Genomic DNA, 21,166 nt, shown 5'->3' on the forward strand with positions numbered 1-21,166 from the left:
ACTGTCCGCTCACCAACTGTTGTGCAACGTGCCCACGAGGTGGAATTCAACACTAACCATGTTATCCAGAGTTTACCAGCAGCGCCGAGCGATTGTAGACTGCCAGATGTCAACTTCCACCAGAACTGGTAGTCAGGTCAGTCAGCTTCCTCAAGTCTACAATGAGGAGTGGACGTGGATGTCTGATATCTGTCAGGTGCTGAGTAACTTTGAGGAGTCAACACAGATGGTCAGTGGCGATGCCGCCATCATCAGCCTCACCATCCCGCTGCTTGGTCTGTTGAAAAACTCAATGGTCAGCATGAAGTCGGAAGCTTTGCGCTCGTCACAAGAGACGGGGGAAGAAGATTCCCTTGTTGATAGCCAAAGCACCCTTAGGTCTGTTTCTCAGCGCATATCGGAGGAGGATGAGGAGGAAGAGGAGGAGAATGTTGGCGAGACAGAAGAGGGGACCATTGTTCAGTCCTTCACTGTTCAGCGTGTATGGGCAGAAGAAGAGGAGTTGGAGGAGGAGGAAATGGGCAGTCAGGCCAGTGAGGGGAGTGAATTCTTGCGCGTTAGGACTCTGGCGCATATGGCAGATTTCATGCTAGGCTGCCTGTCCCGTGACCCTCGCGTTCAAAGAATTTATTCCAGCACCGATTACTGGGTATTCACTCTCCTAGACCCACGGTACAAGCAAAATCTTTCCACTCTCATCCCTGGAGAGGAAAGGAGTGTGAGAATGCATGAATACCAGCAGGCCATGGTGCACAAGCTGAAACAGTATTTCCCTTCTGACAGCACTAGCGGCAGAGAGCGTACTTCTGCGGGACAAGTAGCGAGGGAGAGTAGGCGAGCAGGCAGCTTTTCCAGCACTGGCAGGGGTACGCTTTACAAGGCCTTTGCCAGTTTTATGTCACCCTAGCAAGACACTGTCACCTGTCCCCAGTCTCGGCAGAGTAGGGCTGATCTTTACAGAAAGATGGTGAGGGAGTACGTAGCTGACCATACCATCGTCCTAAATGATCACACAGCTCCCTACAACTACTGGGTTTCAAAGCTGGACATGTGGCACGAACTGGCGCTGTACGCCTTGGAGGTTCTTGCCTGCCCTGCCGCTAGCGTGTTGTCCAAGCGGGTTTTCAGTGCAGCTGGTGGCATCATCACCGATAAGCGTACACGCCTGTCGACTGACAGCGCTGACAGGCTGACGCTTATCAAGATGAATAAAGCCTGGATTTCTCCGCATTTTCATTCTCCACCAGGTGAAAGAAGCTCAACCTGAATAATGTATGCACTCCTCCTCCTCATTGTCCTCCTTCTCCTCCTCTTTGTACACTAAAGCATAGGAAACTGGCTAGTTTTTGCCAGGGCCAACTGGCTCTAGCTATAGTACTCTATGTATTTAATTTTTCTGGAGGGCCAACTACCTGCTCCTCTGGTTTGAAAACTTTTTTGGACTGCCACATACAGGCACTATCCAAATTAAATTGTCTCCATAGCAGCCTCCACATGTCGTCTTTTTAGCTGGCTCCACACGTTGTCTGCATTGCTACCTCCACACTTCATCGCCATAGCTGCCTCCAAAAGTCGTCCATATAGCTGCCTCCATACATGGTCTCCTTATCAAACGAACTGTGTCAGGCAGAATTTTGGGTTGTTTTCATGGCTTCCACATCAAACTTGTTAACTTTGTCGCCACCCTGCTGTGTAATCCACAAAATATACTGGCAAACTTTTATCATTTACCGATATTATTTCAGCGCTTCTTGCGCATCTGTTTACATTCCCCTCACCCGCCATATCCCAAACTTATAAGAACGCTACTACACTTGATCTTATACAAAAGGTTCTTAGAAGTGCTGTTTGGGGAGTAGCCTAGAGACAGGTGCTTGGATTGGCGAAAGCTCGTCTGGCAGCGGAGCGCCAGCTCCATCTCAAGATCCAACTAACATAGTTTTAACTGCTGCACCTTTAATCTACTACTAGTTCACTGCCTCCATACATCGTCCCCTTATCAAACGAGCTGTGTCAGGCAGAATTTTCAGGTGTTTCACCAGATACATAGTGGAACTCGGCCCATCTGTCGCCGCCATGCTGGAGACCTGCAGTTGCAATCATAGCAGCGCAATATGGATGCCCCATACTGTCGCTCTTAATCATGGAAGTCGTCTCCATGGCTGCCTCCACATGTCGTCCCCTTAACAAAAGAGCTGTGTCAGGCTCATTTTTCGGGTGTTTCACCAGATACGTTATGGAACTTGGTCACTATGTCGCCACCATGCTGTGTTATCGACTAAATATACCGTCAACCTTTTGTTCACATAGGAAATCATTTCACCTCCTTTGGTGAAACCTGAGTCCATTTAGGGTATGTCGCCTCTGCATGCCGTCCCCTATAGTGTCAGGGTCAATTATTGGATGTTTTAGATGCTATCTAGCCTCATTCGGTCACTCTGTCATGGCCATGCTGTTGCCCATAATTTTGGCATAATGGTGCGATTAAGCAGCCTCAGAGGCATCCATGCATGCTGCCCCTGCTGTTTCCTGTCCATTTCCGTGGTGTTTCCATCCTTTTCTGAGGTTCCCAGGTGTTTGGCCAAGCTTCCCTGTGCAGAGCCTTGGTCCCCTAAAAAATGCTCGAGTCTCCCATTGACTTCAATGGGGCTTGTTATTCGAGACGAGCACTCGAGCATCGGGAAAAGTTTGTCTCGAATAATGAGTACCCGAGCATTTTAGTGCCAAACGTAATTGTTCTCCGAATGAAGCCTTTGAGACTGAATCAAAAAACCATATGAACGATTCCTTGAAAGGGGCTACCCTACAAAGACACTGAAACGGGCTTACAGGGGAGACAAATTTTCCAACAGGGACACCCTAATTTCTGAATCAGTACGGAAACAGGAAAAATCTAAGTTAGTGCGTTGTTTAGGGACTTTTGACTCCTGCACCAAAGATATAGTAAACATCTTGAACAGATACTGGCCCATTTTACAGTCAGATGACGACCTGAAAGAAGTAATTAGCGTTAGACTAATAGCATTACCTATCGCCGAGGAAAGAATATAAAAGATACTTTGGCTCATAGTCATTTTGAACCAAAGTACAACAAGAAAGAAACTTGGCTAACGAAACCGATAACGGGTTCCTACCCCTGCGGAGACTGTAGTTTCTGTAAGTACATGTTGAAATTGAAACAATTCTCCATAGATGAGAAGGTGTATACAATCCGTAAATTCTTGAACTGCAAAAGTACTTGTGTGATCTATATTGCACAATGTGCCTGACCCAAAATATATGTAGGCAAGACAGTTCAAGAGCTGAGAAGATGAATATCGGCGCACCTTAGTACAAATTAGGACCGATAAGGAAATATTTTTGGCGAGACATGTGAAATTAAAACACGGAGGCAACATGAACCACCTGAAATTCTGGGCTATTGACCAGATTAACCGGTTAAGGACCGGGCCTTTCCTGTTTTTTCATGTCCATTTTTCACTCCCCACCTTCAAAAATCTATAACTTTTTTATTTTTACACGTAAAGAGCTGTGTGACGGCTTGTTTTCTGCTTAACAAATTGCACTTCATAGTGATGGTATTAAATATTCCATGCCATGTACTCGGAAGCAGGAAAAAAATTCCAAATGCAATGAAAATGGTGAAAAAATGCATTTGCGCCATTTTCTTGTGGGCTTGGATATTCCGTCTTTCACTGAGCGCCCCAAATGACATTTCTACTTTATTCTTTGGGTCGGTACGATTAAGGGGATACCAAATTTGTATAGGTTTTATAATGTTTTCATACATTTACAAAAATTAAAACCTCCTGTACAAAAATTATTTTTTTGATTTTGCCTACTTCTGGCGCTAATAACTTTTTTACACTTTGGTGTACCGAGCTGTGGGTGGTGTCATTTTTTTGCGAAATTCTATACTATTTTCAATGATATCATTTTTAGGACTGTACGACCTTTTGATCACTTTTTATAGATTTTTTTATATTTTTCAAAATGGCAAAAAAGTGCCATTTTCGACTTTGGGCGCTATTTTCCGTTACGGGGTTAAACGTATTGAAAAACCGTTATCATATTTTGATCTGAATTTTTACTGTTTACTGATTTTAAATTTTAGGTTTTTTTATTATAATTTTTTTTTTTTTTAAACTTTTTAAAATGTTTATTTATACTATTTTTCCGACTCCCTAGGGTACTCTAACCCTAGGTTGTCTGATCGATCCTATCATATACTGCCATACTACAGTATGGCAGTATAAGGGGATTTTCCTCCTCATTCATTACAATGTGCTATCAGCACATTGTAATGAAGGGGTTAAAACGAAATAGCCTCGGGTCTTCGGAAGACCCAAGGCTACCATGGAGACGGATCGCCAGGTAAGCGGCGATCCCAGGTAAGATGGCGGCGCCCATCGCTGCGAAAACACCCGCGATCTGTGCTAGCACTGATTGCGGGTGTTACCGGTAAGCCTTTGCTGCAATATGCAGCAAAGACTTACCGGCTATGGAGAGGGCTCAGCCCGTGAGCCCTCTCCATGCAGCACGACCCGACCGCCGCCGTGAATACACGGCGGGCGGGCGCAAACCGGTTAAAATAGGTCCCCGGAAGGGAAATGTAGATAAACTAATACTCCAATTGGAAGCCCGATGGATAGAGCGATTGGAAAGTCTACGTCCAAAAGGCCTAAATGAAGGCTTCACCTTTTCTGCATTTCTATAGACTATTCGGAGGAACAATCCCTCTCCGATTGTTAAAGGGTTCCTACACCACTATGTACTTTTCGATTGACCAATGGTTACCAACCACTATGGTTCATATACTTCGAGGTGTTTGCTGCCCCAACATGGTCCATATACCTTGAGATGTTTTATTTGCCCAATATAAAATCTACTGTTAGGTATGAATAATATTCTCCAATACTGCCCTTTTCTCTAGGAGAACCTATATCAGTCGTAATATATATCAGCAAGGTCTTTGATATATGTCAATGGAGAATTACTTTTTTAAAAAATTATAAGCCGTTAAAGACATGATAAGTTTGAGATATGTCGTGGGTACCATTAAATGGCTCCTTAGATATTTTAAAGAATTGGAACCACTGACATGGGTGGATTGCCTAATAATTAATTAACATATATAGACAAATGAAATTGACTTTTTCGTCTTTTAGGAATCTCTAGCTCCAACAAGCTCCGTACAAGCTCAACTATATCAGAACTTTGTTCTATTATCCAATACTATATGCTTAATATCACATAACAACTCTGTCTCAATGCCCTCAAAGATTGCTAATAGTGTCCATAAAAAAGTTAGATACTTACTGTGGGACACTTCACAGTGCCAATAAGCCTCATATAAAAGAAAAGAACCCTAGCTATTTACACTAGTGTTTAAATGGAGGTTAATAAAGCTCTAAGTCTTTGCGCATGCGCAGAATCGTCATCAGCGCCGAGATAGTGGCCAGAAAGACACTAAGTCCCCACGCATGTGCGGGATCTATGGAAAGCGAGAGCTTTGTTTCCCACGCATGCGCAGGACCCTGGGGATCGCCGATCTCCATCCTCGGGCTTCGGGCTGACAAGGAACGCCCCGGATAGGGTAAGTTGCAATGCATGGGGCAGATACGGGATATCGATACCCCATTGGTTCAATTGTAACAAGAGGAACTATTGGTTTAGTGACTACAGGAGGGCCAGAATGACGACACAAACTGAGGTGTTATAGACTGGAGCTGAGCACGTATGAGCACACTCTAGCCCCGGCACCCTTGAGTATGCCACTTATGTGGCGAAACATGTCGGGGGGGCGTTAGTGTAGAACAAGTTTTTAGCTAGCAGGCAAAGTGTGTGTGTGGAATCAATCATGACTGTGTGACGGCAAGGGAAAGCCTATATGGCACTATAGTACAAAACTGAGGCTTAATAGAGGTCCTGGTACCTACAGTGTAGATATATCTATCTGAGTGCTGAGCTCGCTGACAGTGACGTTAACTGTCAAACAGAGCCATCATAAGAGTTACTAAAGTAACATTGGAGCACATGAGATTAAATATAAACTAGCTGACATTGATACTATATCTATTTAAAAACAGTTACAACATTGTTACAATCTCACAGTGCTCAAACTAGCAGTACAAGACTGATACCTACTGCTAGAAGACAGTACTTTGTTACCATCTTTTTACAAAACAATTACAGTTGTTACAATCTCATAACGCTTTAACCAGCAGTACAAGATTGATATCTACTGTTAGAAGATATTATCCGGGTACTAAGATCTCAGGACACTGCAGTCCAACTGCAGAGTGAACACTCTGAAACACACAAAGTTTCCACAACGGCCTGCATAATTTTAATTAAGCACAGAAACGGTCCATACCCCAAAAAACTTTTTTTTTGTAAATTGTATATTATTAAAAGTGTTCAATAAAAGTGAAGTTTTAAATTGACAAATGAGTTTCAGTGAGGCTTATATGCCTTTTTTGTAAATAGATTTGATATATGGACTCAGTCAAAAAAATGTCCACGTCCTTTGACCCTTCTGTAGTAGACTCAATTGAGCAGAGTCCAAGTTTTTAGAAGAAATATTGCTAATTAAACTGGGTACAGTACCTGGGACCTAGTTAATGGTGGCGGCGGAGGTGGCATGGCGGGTGCTTGTATCGGGGGTGGCAGATCGACACCGTCTGTGGTGGCGGCCTCCGCGATGTGTCTTCTAGGGAGAACACCTCGTACACCCGATCTCGCACCACTTGGCTGCCAGCTGGAGTAATTGCGCCATTTATAGGCTCTGTTAAGCCTGTAATCTTCAAGGCCCCGAAGGTATTTGTTTCTCTTGGTCTCTTCAGTTTCTTTTCGATATTTGCTCAATTGGGACTTTACTGTTGCTATCAATACAGAAAAGCCTTCTTGATTCCTACAATCACGTAACTGTTGCTCAGTTGCTTTGGTCTTAGCCCGTAAATCTTCAATACCTTTTTGTAGGCGTGATATGGTTAGTAGCGTCAAGTCCATAGAGCACTTATTTAGTATTTTTTCAAAATTGTTGCAAAAATCATCCTCTTCAGCAAAGAGAGTTGGACGTAGATGAACCGTTAATCCTCTGGGTATACGACCAGCCTTAAAGTATTCAGCTAGGGTCACAGAATGCAATTCATTTGCGGTTAGTTTCTTCAAATCCCTCTCCAGCAGCATGGTGTTTCTGCGGCGGGAAGCCACCAGATCACTCCACTGGTGCGACTAGGCCGCAGTGGCAGCCAAGGTAGGGACACGGGTAGGAAGGACCACGGGAAGGCAGGACCTCGGGATGGCAGGACCTCGGGATGGCAGGACTTCAAAAGGACGTCTGGTAGGACCTTGGGAAGACCACTGGGATAACCGGACTGCCACAGGATAACCGGACTGCCACAGGATAACCGGACTGCCACAGGATAACCGGACTGCCACAGGATAACAGGACTGCCACAGGATAACAGGACTGCCACAGGATAACAGGACTGCCACAGCATAACAGGACTGCCACAGGATAACAGGACTGCCACAGGATAACAGGACTGCCACAGGATAACAGGACTGCCACAGGATAACAGGACTTCCACAGGATAACAGGACTTCCACAGGATAACAGGACTGCCACAGGATCACAGGACTGCCACAGGATCACAGGACCGCCACACGGGAACACCACAGGAATCACAAAGGCGTTTGGAAACGCTCAGGAGGCTTTCTCTTCAGCAGAATGACCTGTAGATCTGGCAGGCTATATAGCAGAGCCGGGAATGCCAGCGCCAATAAGGAGGACGCTGGCCCTTTAAATTATTGGAGAGTAGGCGCGCGGGGGGATTGTGGGGGCACCCGTGCCATATGTCTGGACCGGGACCGAGCAACACACGAGTACACCTGCGATCCGAGATAAAAAAAAAATATGCAAAATGTGTGTTCCAAATGCCAGTTATTCCTTTTTGAGCTCTGCTATGTCTCCATCCTGCATACTATTGCCACATTTGGGATATTGCAAAACGAGTACAACTAGTGATTTGTAAAAATATCCTCGGCATGGATGACCAATCTACAAGTGAAGAAGATAAATAGGAGTGTGAGAGTAAGCCTGAGGTGTCCTCAGCTGTATAGATGATTATTAAAGCAATGGAGGGCTCACCTCAGGAGTTATGTACAGCTCAAAACTCCCAGTAGGGGCATTTGTGTAACTCCTTCGGAAATGGTGTCCAGGCGCTGGTGCTCCAGTGTGCAACAAGAGTCACAACAGTGTGCAACAAGAATGCACAGAGAGAATGTAGAGATATAATGTCCTTGTGGGTTAGGGTCTACTAGACTCAGTGGTCATAAAGTATTGCCCTATAAAAAAAACACTGATTTAGAACACACCCTGAAAGCCTAGCCTCGGAACTGAGGTCCTAATTAACCGCAGTCCAGACTGGAACCTGGCCCTGCAATAACTGGCCCTGTTATTGACCTATTATAGCAGGTATTGTCAGGTATAGCGTCAGAGAGTAGTCAAAAAAGTGTACAGTACGTTTTATGACTCCTTTGTCTTTAAGAGGCATGTCATAGCTGAAGTCTGAATCCCATGTCCCCAGGTTTAGAATAACTGGTAATGAGAGTGTTCGGTAATTTAGAGGAAGTGTAACGTCCGTGCCTAATTCGCACTATCCACAGTTGGTGGAATACACTCACCGGCCACTATATTAGGTACACCTGTTCAACTGCTCGTTAACACTTAATTTCTAATCAGCCAATCACATGGCGGCAACTCAGAGCATTTAGGCATGTAGACATGGTCAAGACAATCTCCTGCTGTTCAAACCGAGCATCAGTATGGGGAAGAAAGGTGATTTGAGTGCCTTTGAACGTGGCATGGTTGTTGGTGCCAGAAGGGCTGGTCTGAGTATTTCAGAAACTGCTGATCCACTGGGATTTTCACACAAAACCATCTCTAGGGTTTACAGAGAATGGTCCGAAAAAGAAAAAACATCCAGTGAGCGGCAGTTCTGTGGGCGGAAATGCCTTGTTGATGCCAGAGGTCAGAGGATAATGGGCAGACTGGTTCGAGCTGATAGAAAGGCAACAGTGACTCAAATAGCCACCCGTTACAACCAAGGTAGGCTGAAGAGCATCTCTGAATGCACAGTACGTCGAACTTTGAGGCAGATGGGCTACAACAGCAGAAGACCACACCGGGTGCCACTCCTTTCAGCTAAGAACAGGAAACTGAGGCTACAATTTGCACAAGCTCATCAAAATTGGACAGTAGAAGATTGGAAAAATGTTCACACAAAAAGACACCTGGTACCTGCTCCCCAAAATACATAAGGGGTTAGAGTCCCCCCCGGGACGTCCCATAGTCTCGGGGGTGGACTCCCTTCTCTACCCTTTAGCTATTTATATTGACAGCTTTCTACAGCCCATAGTACACTGCCTACCTAGATGTCTGAAAGACACAAGTGATTTTTTGAGAAGGGTACAGACTCTGGACTTCAGTGGTGTACAAATTTTGTGCACCATGGACGTAAAGAGTCTGTACACTAATATTCCAACTGATGAAGGAATATGGGCTACTAGGGATAAGCTATGTGAGAACCCTAATCTATCAAATGCAATGATTGGTTTCCTAGTTACATTATTGGAAATAGTGTTAAAGAAAAACTATTTTAGATTTGGAACTGATTTCTTTCTACAATTACAGGGGACCTCAATGGGGTCCCCAGTAGCACCTAGTTTTGCAAACATATTCATGTCTACATTTGAGGACAGGTCTCTGTTCACACATCCACTCGGCAGACACGTCATCCTATGGCAACGCTATGTGGATGATGTGTTTGTGGCGTGGGGTGGTACGGAAACTGAATTAAAAGAATGGGTAACACATCTTAACCAATGCCATCCACTCATAGAATTTTCTGCAGAATGGAGTCCTACTAACATCCAATTTTTAGATGTTAATGTAATAGTTAATGAAGGGAGACTAACTACCACACTTTACTCTAAGCCTACTGATAAGAATAATTTATTGAATAGAACGAGTTTTCACCACCCAGGTACCTTTAAGGGAATACCGAAAGGTCAATTTATAAGAACTCGCCGTATCTGTAATACAGACGAGGAATATAAAATACATAGTCAAAGGATGATCGAGAAATTTGTAGAAAAGGGGTACTGCAGGAATGAAATGAATAGGATCAGAGAACAAGTAGCTAAGGAAGATTGGCAGAGATTACGACAACAGAATATAGGACATGAAAAGAATCAAGACAGGGAACACGTTTTTGTGTTATCCTATGACAACCATTCTAATTTGATTAAAAATACTGTCCTTAAATATTGGGATATGCTCAGATGCGATCCACAATATGGACATATGTTTAAAGACAAACCGAAGTTTGTATTCAGGAGAGGTAAAACACTGGCCAACTGGCTGGTACGAGCAGACATAGAGAAAAAGAAACCAAATAAACAACAATTTTTAAGAGCCAGGAATAATGGAACCTATGCATGTTTATCATGCCAGAACTGCAACTCTATCATCAGAGGAGATAAGCTCCTACATCCACTATATGGCACAAATGTGATGATAAAAGGATGGCATTCCTGTAATAGTAAAAATGTCATTTATGCATTAAAATGCCCTTGTGGCAAAATGTATGTAGGGCAAACTTCGAGACTAATTAAAATCAGACTAAATGAACATAGGTCTGCAATCAGAACATATGGGAAACAAGATAGTGGTGAGACAACTGTAGAGTCAAATAAAGTAGAAAAGAGAAAATATGGGGAAACAACAGTGGCAAGACATTTTAAGGAGCAGAGACACCAGGTATCAGAATTGAAATGGTTAATATTAGAAGAAGTATGTGGAAATGGGAGTGAACAAATTAAGAAACGGCTCTTACAAAGAGAGGTGTATTGGATATGCAGATTAGAAACTAAAAGCCCTAAAGGGTTAAACGAAGAGTGTAACTTTAATGTGTTTCTATGAAAAAATATCAACTATTTGCATTTGATTAGGCTATGTATATATGGTAGGATCTATTATGTTTTAACTGTATACTTTTGTATTGAACAAGATGTTTATATAGGAGTTTCCGGTCACGGAGACTACAATTGAGCTAATGCACGAGATCCCGTTATGTCTGAGGAAGAGGGCGTGCCCTCGAAACGTCATTCATATGGATCCTACCTGACTGCTGTCTGGTGTGTAGGTGAGATAGAGTCTCTGCCCTAAGGGATCGTACCTACGTGAGTTTAAACTTTTCTGCTATTTAAAGTACAGATATTTTGGACTGATGGAATGCTATATATTAGTACCAGTAAATAACTCACATGGTCCCAAGGCAACGTTGTCTAGTGCAAGCATTTATTGAAAGAAAGATATACCAAACTATATTGTTGGAATAAAGAGTGATACAACATATGTGTTTACTAAACGATACATGATTGGAAGTTTTAATGGAACATTTAAGTAAAGAATAAGTATGCTTTAAAGCTTTTTTTCTGGTGTGGTCAATTTTTGGACACTGTTCATAGATTGGAAAAATGTTGCCTGGTCTGATGAGTCTCGATTTCTGCTGCGACATTCGGATGGTAGGGTCAACAACATGAAAGCATGGAACCATCCTGCCTTGTATCAACGGTTCAGGCTGGTAGTGGTGGTGTCATGGTGTGGGGAATATTTTCTTGGCACTCTTTGGGCCCCTTGGTACCAATTGAGCATCGTTGCAATGCCACAGCCTACCTGAGTATTGTTGCTGACCATGTTCATCCCTTTATGACCACAATGTACCCAACATCTGATGGCTACTTTCAGCAGGATAATGCGCCATGTCATAAAGCTGGAATCATCTCAGACTGGTTTCTTGAACATGACAATGAGTTCACTGTACTAAAATGGGCTCCACAGTCACCAGATCTCAATCCAATAGAGCATCTTTGGGATGTGGTGGAACGGGAGATTCGCATCATGGATGTGCAGCTGACAAATCTGCGGTAACTGTGTGATGCCATCATGTCAATATGGACCAACATTTCTGAGGAATGCTTCCAGCACCTTGTTGAATCTATGCCACGAAGAATTGAGGCAGTTCTGAAGGCAAAAGGGGGTCCAACCCGTTACTAGCATGGTGTACCTAATAAAGTGGGCGGTGAGTGTAGATGGCGTTTATTTGTGTGTGAACTGTTGCTTACTGCTTGTGTTGGATTATCTGAGCCACACCCTGCTCCTTGCATTTTACTCCTGCCCAGCAAGGGTTACTAGCCTGATGGACAGTTCCCCTGGTGTGCTGCTGTAGCCGTTACCTGTCCACTCCACCATCCAGCAGCTGCCAGACGAAGTGATTTTTCCCTGTCATGTTGTAGGGTCGCTCAGGGATGATCAGCTAGTTTTCTGATAGTGGGTTCGCCCTTATCAGGGCGGCATATCTGCTTTAGGCAGGGCCTTAGCCCGCAGGGACGACGCAGGGTGAGTTCACCACCGCTTACCTAGTCTGACAGCTAGCGCCAAGCCTGGTTGTGGTTGCGCGGTTTGCTGGACAGCTACTGACAGGAAGCATGCGAAGCTTAACTGTTTGTTGAGGCCCAGTGGGGATTCGGTTTTTAGTCTAAAAATCCACCGTGTGTCTTATTGTCTCAAGAGGCGATCCCAGTCGCCTCCTTTCTCAGGAGGTCTGACCAGAATAATGCCTATAAAAGATAGGCCTGTGGTATTTCCATGATGTTTCGTCGTGTATGTGTCTGGCCAATGGCTTGTCGCAGTTATGTTTGATGTCACCTAGGTGTTCTCCTACCCTCCGGCGGAATTCACGGAATGTTTTACCGATGTACTGCTTCCCGCACTGACATGTGGCCAGGTAGATCACACCTAGGGACTTTTCATTACTTTACATGCAACACATCCGCTGCAACGATAGCAACCTTTAATGGCCTGGCTAAGCCATGTATGGTCAGAATTGGGTCTTACAAAGTGGCTATGGACTACTCTGTCTCTAATGTTCCGACCTCGCCTAAAGGTAATCGTGGAATATGCCGAGGTAACGGATGACATATCGGTGTCCATTCTTAAAATGTACCAGTGTTTGGATATGATCTTACGTATGGTGTCAGTGCCGCTATCGTAAGTACCTATAAGTCTGATGGTCTCTAGTGTTGCAGGTTTCGGTTGCATGGTAAGAAGGCTGGAGTGGTCCACAGATAGTGCCCTCTTGTATGCAAATTTGAGGATGGTGTCTGGATAACCCTGTGCTTCAAATCTGGACCGGAGTTCTTTGGCCTCCTTATGGAACTCTTCCAGTGTGGGGAAATTCCTACAGGCCCTAAGGTATTGCCCAAACGGAATACCACGTTTAAGGGGGGGGGGGGGCGGTGGTTCGACTACCATCTAAGCAGTGAGTTGGTTGAGGTCCGTTTCAGATCGTGTGGGATGGAGGAGTAAAGTGCCCCTGTCTCTTATACACTGTGACTGTTATACCATAAATCCCCCCCCCCTTATCTATATCAGGACCCACGGTGGATTATTACAGCCACCGTGCGCCATATATACGCCATATATATACCATATATGCGGTTCTGAGCTATACTTGCCGCTCCGCACGATCATTATATTTGCGGCCGTACACTGTCTTAGTGTTTACTACTTTGACCCCTCCCCGCTACCACCTGGTCCTTCTATGGGCAATCGCCGTCCTCCCAGCAATCTCCTAGGTGGTAGTGAGCACGCGCAGGGCGCACGTGCGTGACTTCCTGCAATTTGCCAGCCGCGCCTCCTCCGGTGCTTGCGTGTTTTTCTTCGAGTGCGCCCGCACCGCCCACAAGGCGGAGATTCTCTCCGATTTCTCTCTGATTGGCTCACAAATGTGGGCGGCGCTGGGTGGGCGGGGACAATCGCACCTCCTGACTTCACGGCGTGCTCTTTAAAAGCCGCGGCACCAGGGACCATATCAGAGAACCCACTGGTCTCTTAGGCTTTCACTGAGAGGGTATTACACACTCCATAAGCCATTTTCATTCAACTGCCTGGCTACCACGCACCTGCCCCCACCTGGGACAAGGTAAGACCACTAGACCATGGAGTCTATGTTCACATTTTAACTACATTGTCTGTACTCTCCAAGGTCTAATATTGCACAAACTCCCCATTGTCTATAGGGTGTTTTCGTGTATGAACCCAGCAATCCCCTGATGAGCCCATAGGGCGAAACAAGTCTTGACGGGACATGGGATTCACACTTCAGCTATGACATGCATCTTAAAGACACAGGAGTCCTAACACATACTGTACACTTTTTTGACTCCTCTCTGACTATATACCTGACGATACCTGCTGTAATAGGTCAATAACAGGGCCAGTTATTGCAGGGTCAGGTTCCAGCCGGGACTGCGGTTAAATAGGACCTCAGTTCCGAGGCTAGGCCTTCATGGTGTGTTAGACTTATGTTCTAAATCAGGGGTTTTTATAGGGCAATACTTTATGACCACTGAGTCTTGTAGACCCTAACCCACTCGGACATTATTTCTCTACCACTCTGTTTCTCTCTGTGCATTTTCTGTACTCCTACGGATCCCCTACGTACCCCACCGAGTCCATAAATTGACTCTTTTTGCACACTGGAGCACTAGCGTCCTGGACACCATTTCCGAAGGAGTTACACAAATGCCCCTACTGGGAGTTTTGATCTGTACATAACTCCTGAGGTGAGCCCTCCATTGCTTTAATCTACAAGTGAAGAAGATAAATAGGAGTGTGAGAGTAAGCCTGAGGTGTCCTCAGCTGTATAGATGATTACATCTATACAGCTGAGGACACTTCAGGCTTACTCTCACACTCCTATTTATCTTCTTCACTTGTAGATTGGTCATCCATGCCGAGGAACTCCACATCTCCACAGCAAAGATCCAACTTTACGTTTCTTTGTTAATTTTTGTAAATAAACATATACATATATTCTTACAAATCACTACTTGTACTCCTTTTGCAATTTGTTAAGTGATTTTTCCAGGGACATCTCAGCAGTTACCCTGAGCCCTCCCACCCTTAGCTCTTCTTGTATGCTCACATTTGGGATATTGCCATACCTGGAATAAGCCAGAGAAAGATTTTCGGGGTGTTTGTCCCCAGTGGCACGAGTTGGATTTCATTTGTCACTTCAATGGCACATTTGAGAAAACTATACAATGTTTACTCTGCACCATTTAGTTTGTATTACATTTGAGCCAGCATCTTAGTGGTTAAAATGCACGTTCAAGCCCTCATACAGTCTTTGATGGGTGCTCTTTCCAAAATTGGGTCATTTCTTTGAGATATCTATTGTACTATCTATTGTTACCCCAGGGTCAACCCAACATCAATCTAATGAAAAACAGCTCCAAAACCTAAATGTTGCCCCTTTCCTCCTGAGCCCTGCTATGTGCATATATGTAGTTTATTGCCACATATGGGGTATTGTCCTCATCCACAGAATGATTTTTGATGTGTTTTTCCCCAGTGGCATTAGTTGGGGAAAATACATTCGTCACTAGAATGACATATTTGATAAATTGCAATGCAATTTGTACTCTGGACCATTCACTTTGTATTACATGCCCTAAGTCCATTCGCCCAGGTTTGAAATTAGAAATGGTACCCTTCAAGGCTCCCCATTATCACCCCTCTTGCTTGTGCTCTGTATCAAACCCCTGGCTGCGGCCATATGACAATCGACGGACATTCAGGGAATACGGATACGGGATAGGGAATTCACCCTCTCACTCTTTGCAGATGACATCCTCCTGACTCTTACCCAGCCCTTGATATCCCTCCCCAATTTACATAAATTACTAGACTACTACGGCACGCTATCGGGATACAAGGTGAATATGAGCAAAACTGAGGCACTACCTATTAACCTCTCGAAAGATACTCTGGCTCAACTCCGCTCTTCTTTTAATTACAGATGGCAGACATCCGCCCTGACATACCTTGAGGTTAAGATTTCCACCCCCTATAGAACCCTATTTAAGCTAAATTTCCCACCCCTCTTCACATCCCTGAGACAGCTCATAAACAGATGGGATAAACTGCCCCTCTCGTTCTTTGGCAGGATCGCAGCGGTAAAGATGACAATCCTACCAAAACTCTTATACTACTTTGAAACTCTGGTTCCTATCCCCATGTGCATATTAAAGACCTTTCAGAGTTCTTTGCTACAATTCATTTGGAATCATAAACGCCATAGATTATCTGGGAAAATAACGACCCTGCCAAGGGACAGAGGAGGTCTAGCACTTCCTGACATGCTGAAATATTACTGGACCACACATTTGAGAAGGATACTAGCTTGGTCTACCTTATATGCATATACCAGATGGATGGAGGTGGAGAAATTGTGGAGCGCCCCGATCCACCCCAATGCCTTCCTGTGGACCACGGCTCCCACCCTGCCACCCTGTAGACTGCTGGGCCCCATGACCCACACTAGATCAATTTGGGCATGCTGTGCCTCAAAATTCAAATTGCAGTCGGAGCGCTCTCCAATGATTTCCTTCCTCCTTAACCCCAAACTACAGTCCAGCCTAGAGGGACAAATGATCAAACCATGGCATGACAAATGCTTATTTAGATTTGCAGATATAGTGGATTATCAGATGATACAAAAAATTGTATTGTTTCCTCCCTATTCAGTTATATCCAAATCAAATCCTTCCTATTCACTACACATGGGGCAACAACAATCTCAGTGCCAACCGAGTTTGAAAGAATATGCAAAGCAGGTACCTCTACCGCAGACCTTATATCAGCAATCTATAGGATATTGTCTGACCCTTACATTAAAGAACCACCCCGTCATAAGTATATGATTAAGTGGGAACATTTCCTGGGCAGATCCCTACCCCCTCCTGTGTGGAACTCCATATGGGATAGAGCAGCTAAGACCTCTCAGTGCATTCAATACAAAGAGAACCAATACAAATTGCTCCTGTTGTGGTACCATTCCCCTGCACTTCTACCCGACATCTCCTGATATTTATTGGAGGTGTGGAGGAGGGGGAGCGGACGTACCTCACATTTTTTGGACCTGTGCATCTATTGTCCCTTTTTGGCGCATAGTCAAAAGCCTACTGAAAATAGTGCTGGGCAGCAAAATACCCATGAACCCTGCTACGTACTTACATAACGTCTTTCCTATGGGTCTGCGGAAACAAAAAGCCAAACTTTTACTTAATCTTCTAACAACGGCAAGATGTCTCATTGCTGCCAAATGGAAACTAGCTGTCCCGCCGTCATGGCTCGATTTAATTACGCGTATTAAGGAAGTGAGGACAATGGAGCACCTGACGGCTCTTTTACAGAATAGAGTTGACAAATTCGATTTGGTTTGGGCTCCCTGGGATGAATACTGGTCCAACACATCCCAGGTATAAGTTAGCCTCTCTCATTGGCATGTCCACTCCCCCCCCTCCACGCGGCAATATTGAGATCCGAGACCTGTATTACCTTCCCTATTGTTTGCACCTTGTCTTGTGATTGTAAGTCTAATGTTTCACCTGAAGGCAGGTTTCAGCTATTCAGGGGTTCTAAAGTTTATTATATTTCCTATGTTAGGTCGCAGGCTGAGCCAATTGCCTCTAGCCCCCACCAGAGGAGAAATAGAGATTAGGGGAGTAGATTGCACAATGCTAATGCTCTATTATATGTTCCTCTGACATCGATGTAATGTACTACAGAGACCTTGTTTAAATGACTATTATTACATGTCTTATGCTATTGTATTCAAAAGAGACAAAATTCTTCAATAAAAATACAGTTGACGCAGTTGTATGACGCTGAGCGTGAACGGGTTAAAGATTCAATCTTAAAATCATTAATTATTTCACCCAATGGATGTAACACATGTCCTTTATGTTCCTGGTAGTTGCACTGTAAAATATAGTGTAAAATGGGAAAGGGTGAAATTTGAGCTTCCGGGTGGTAGATAATACCATAAATTTTAATTTGTAGTTTTATTTTATTAGGATGGTAGATAACGTGTTTTGATCTGTGTTCATCAGGTCAGTTACAGCGGGATACATGGGGCTCTATTAACAGTCTTGAAGTTAATTACCACACAACTGTTGAAGAAAGAATGAAAGACTCTGGTACCCTAAGGAGCCCTCTTGCTTGCATTCTTTCTGCAACAGTTGTGTGGTGATTAGCCTCCGAGACTGTTAAAAGAGCCTCATGTGTCCCGCTGTATCTGGACTGACAATGATGCCAGTTTGCTGATGAAACGACTTGTCAACCACCTTAATATAATAAAACTTATGGTGGTATCTCTCAACCGGAAGCATATCTAGAGAGATATCAACATGTACAGAATGAGTTGTCCAATCCCTTCAATTTCTGGGTTAGTAAATTGGTCATGTGGCCAGAGTTTGCCCTTTTTGTCCTAGTGATGCTGGCCTGCCTTTTGGCATGTGTCCTATCGGAGCCTGTGGAACCACAATACAAAGAATGACCTAATGACCTTGCTTTCCAATAAAACGTCCTTTATTGAGCCATTTTAAAACCCTTTTTCTAACCACTCCACTCTTTCATATTACTCATTAGATACATCATTCAAACCATTCTATTATACACAACAATCACATAACCAAATGGCCAGCCCATATGTCAAACACTGTAGTGGTATTATCACTTTTAAACCAGTATACCTTTCTCATGGTATATGTGGGACGCTCGGGTTGCACGATGGCTTATTCACTGCATATTCACATATCTAAGCCATACTCTGTGACCGCATGGTGTAACATAGCAACTTGTGATTGAGCTGAACTCTTTTCATACTATGGAAAGAGGCATTAATAGCAAAAAAGATGGAGTGTTCAGGTCCCACGCTATAACCGTTTTGATAAACAGATAGTTATTATTAAAATATTTATAAGCAGCTTCATAATTAATCACTCAACGTTTTTATGATAATTTCACTTTTGCTACTATTCTTACTTCCAAGGGCAATTTTAACCAGACTATTATTACATAAAGATATATATATATCAATCCTATCATTTAAACCTATACGACCTAATACATTTGATCGCATGATCCATCTTGCCTTCTTTTGGAGTAATACCTTAAGCCTATCTCCTCCTCTTACACGTTACATGTACATGTGGAAGTTTAGCACATTGGGGTTTGCGTTATGATATTTTCTTACATGTTCTATTAGTTTTGGCAAACCATCTCCAGTTCTGATTGATCTTTTATGTTACCTAGAACTAATAAATGTTCTTTGCATAGTCTCACCAATATAGAAGAATCCACGAGGGCACATAATTATGTATACAACAAATTCTATTTTACATGTAAAAAATTGCCTTATTCATTGTTTTTGGTATCCAAAAATTTACATTTTTGACCTCAGGAACTGGGAAAAGTAACCTCAACATTTAAAATTCCCTTTTGGAACATTATTTGGTTTGTGTTAATTTGTGTTATTTTTCTTATTAAACAGACTCCTTACCAGTTCAGATTTTATTGCCCTACTCCTTCTGAACATGACAAGGGGTTTCTTTTTTCCATTCCTTTTAACTCTTTGTTATTCTCAAGTATATGCCAATTTTTTAATGAGCTCCCAGTGCCCGGCCAGGCTACTCCACCCCCCAGTAGCTTCTGCAGGTAATTTACATATTTACTAATATAAAATTTCTAACAAGTTAAGTTAGGGTCCAGGATTATTAAATTACAGTTAAGGGAAGATGAAGGTAGGAGGAATCTACCATCAGATCTACTTATGATACAATTATAGACGGTTACCTCTATTTTGGTAAATCACTTATTGCACCCAAAAAGATGAATGGAATCATAAAGTCAGAGATATAAACTAAAAGAATTAATTAAAATACAATATTTATTAGTAATCAATGAAATTGTAAAAAAAATTTATACAGACCACAGGTGGTGAAACACAGACAGGGGTAACGCCATTGAGATACAAGGAGGTACACTCAAAAATATGTTAAGCAAATAGCTGAAGCCATATGATATTTTTACAATGAATAATATTATGTGCAATCCTAAATTACCTTAAAATGTCATACCACACAACTTATCATGATCACAGTGGACTAGGTTCCTCAGGGTTTTCTAGATCTCTGCTTGTTTGCTTGTTGTCCTTTTATAGAAAGCTTCTTCGTTTACTTCCAGTGGATATAAATCTATCCATGGCCTGTGATTTACATGAAGGTGCACAAGCCATTAGTATCACACGGCTCTGATCACTCTCTATGATACTAACGGCTTGTGCTCCTGAGTGTTCATCACATGACCAGGGACAGATTTCTGTCCACTGGAAGTAAACATGGAAGCTTTCTGTAGAAGAACAGCAAGCAGAGATCTAGAAAACCATGAGGAATTGATGCTGAAAGTACATTAGAAAATTGTACAACTTTCCCTTACTCAAACAGTATCAGTTATTTGCTAAAAGTGGACAATCCCTTTCACTCTTTTAGCGTATATCTCTTTGAATGTATCATCCCATTCACCATTTTGTGAACAATAAGTGACTTGTTAGGTTTCTTTGTCCACAACTGTTCTCGGTATAGTTGTAAAACACATTTTGATTAATCCCTTGCATTCTTTGATTTGGTGCATAAAAACATATTCATATCATTAGTTTGATTAATCTTCTCTAGCATTTGTATAAAAAACTCAGTCTCCCCAGTCCTTACCACAAGTGAGGATGAACCTTGTATACCAGAAAGATGTTGGCATAAGTGCAGGAGGAGAGGTGTACCCATAACCCTACCCTCTCTCTGGCCATACCTTTTGCCCCCAAATCTAAAAGGGGATGGCAGGCTATATACTAAGGGGCAGGCACTGGATATATACTAGGGGGATGCTGGCTGCATACTGGGGGGGACATTTGCTGGTTAACACCCTAGGCTTATACTCTTATACAGTTTTTTGTGGTAAAATTAGGGGCCTCGGCTTATACCCGGGTTGGCTTATACTCTAGTATGTACAGTAATAACACAGTGAAAATAACTGCATATGTATTTTCATAGTGTCTTCTACTGCAGAGAGAGTTACAGCATGTGGATACTTATAGTGTCTTCTAATGCAGAGAGTATAAATTTGTTTGGGTACCATAGCGCCTTATAGCTTAGTGACGTTAATAGCCTTTTATATGCGTTCAATTTTAATATT

At 43.2% G+C, this 21,166-nt stretch overlaps 1 protein-coding gene across 5 annotated transcripts in view; it reads left to right on the top strand.

The window, feature by feature from the left end:
• The window catches only part of LOC140077099 (coagulation factor VIII-like), an 810,463-nt gene that overhangs the window by 202,091 nt on the left and 587,206 nt on the right, over window positions 1-21,166 (top strand). The gene's annotated exons all lie outside the window — the stretch shown is intronic.

The sequence above is a fragment of the Engystomops pustulosus genome, chromosome 9, assembly GCF_040894005.1.
Source record: "Engystomops pustulosus chromosome 9, aEngPut4.maternal, whole genome shotgun sequence".
NCBI classification, from domain to species: Eukaryota; Metazoa; Chordata; class Amphibia; order Anura; family Leptodactylidae; genus Engystomops; species Engystomops pustulosus.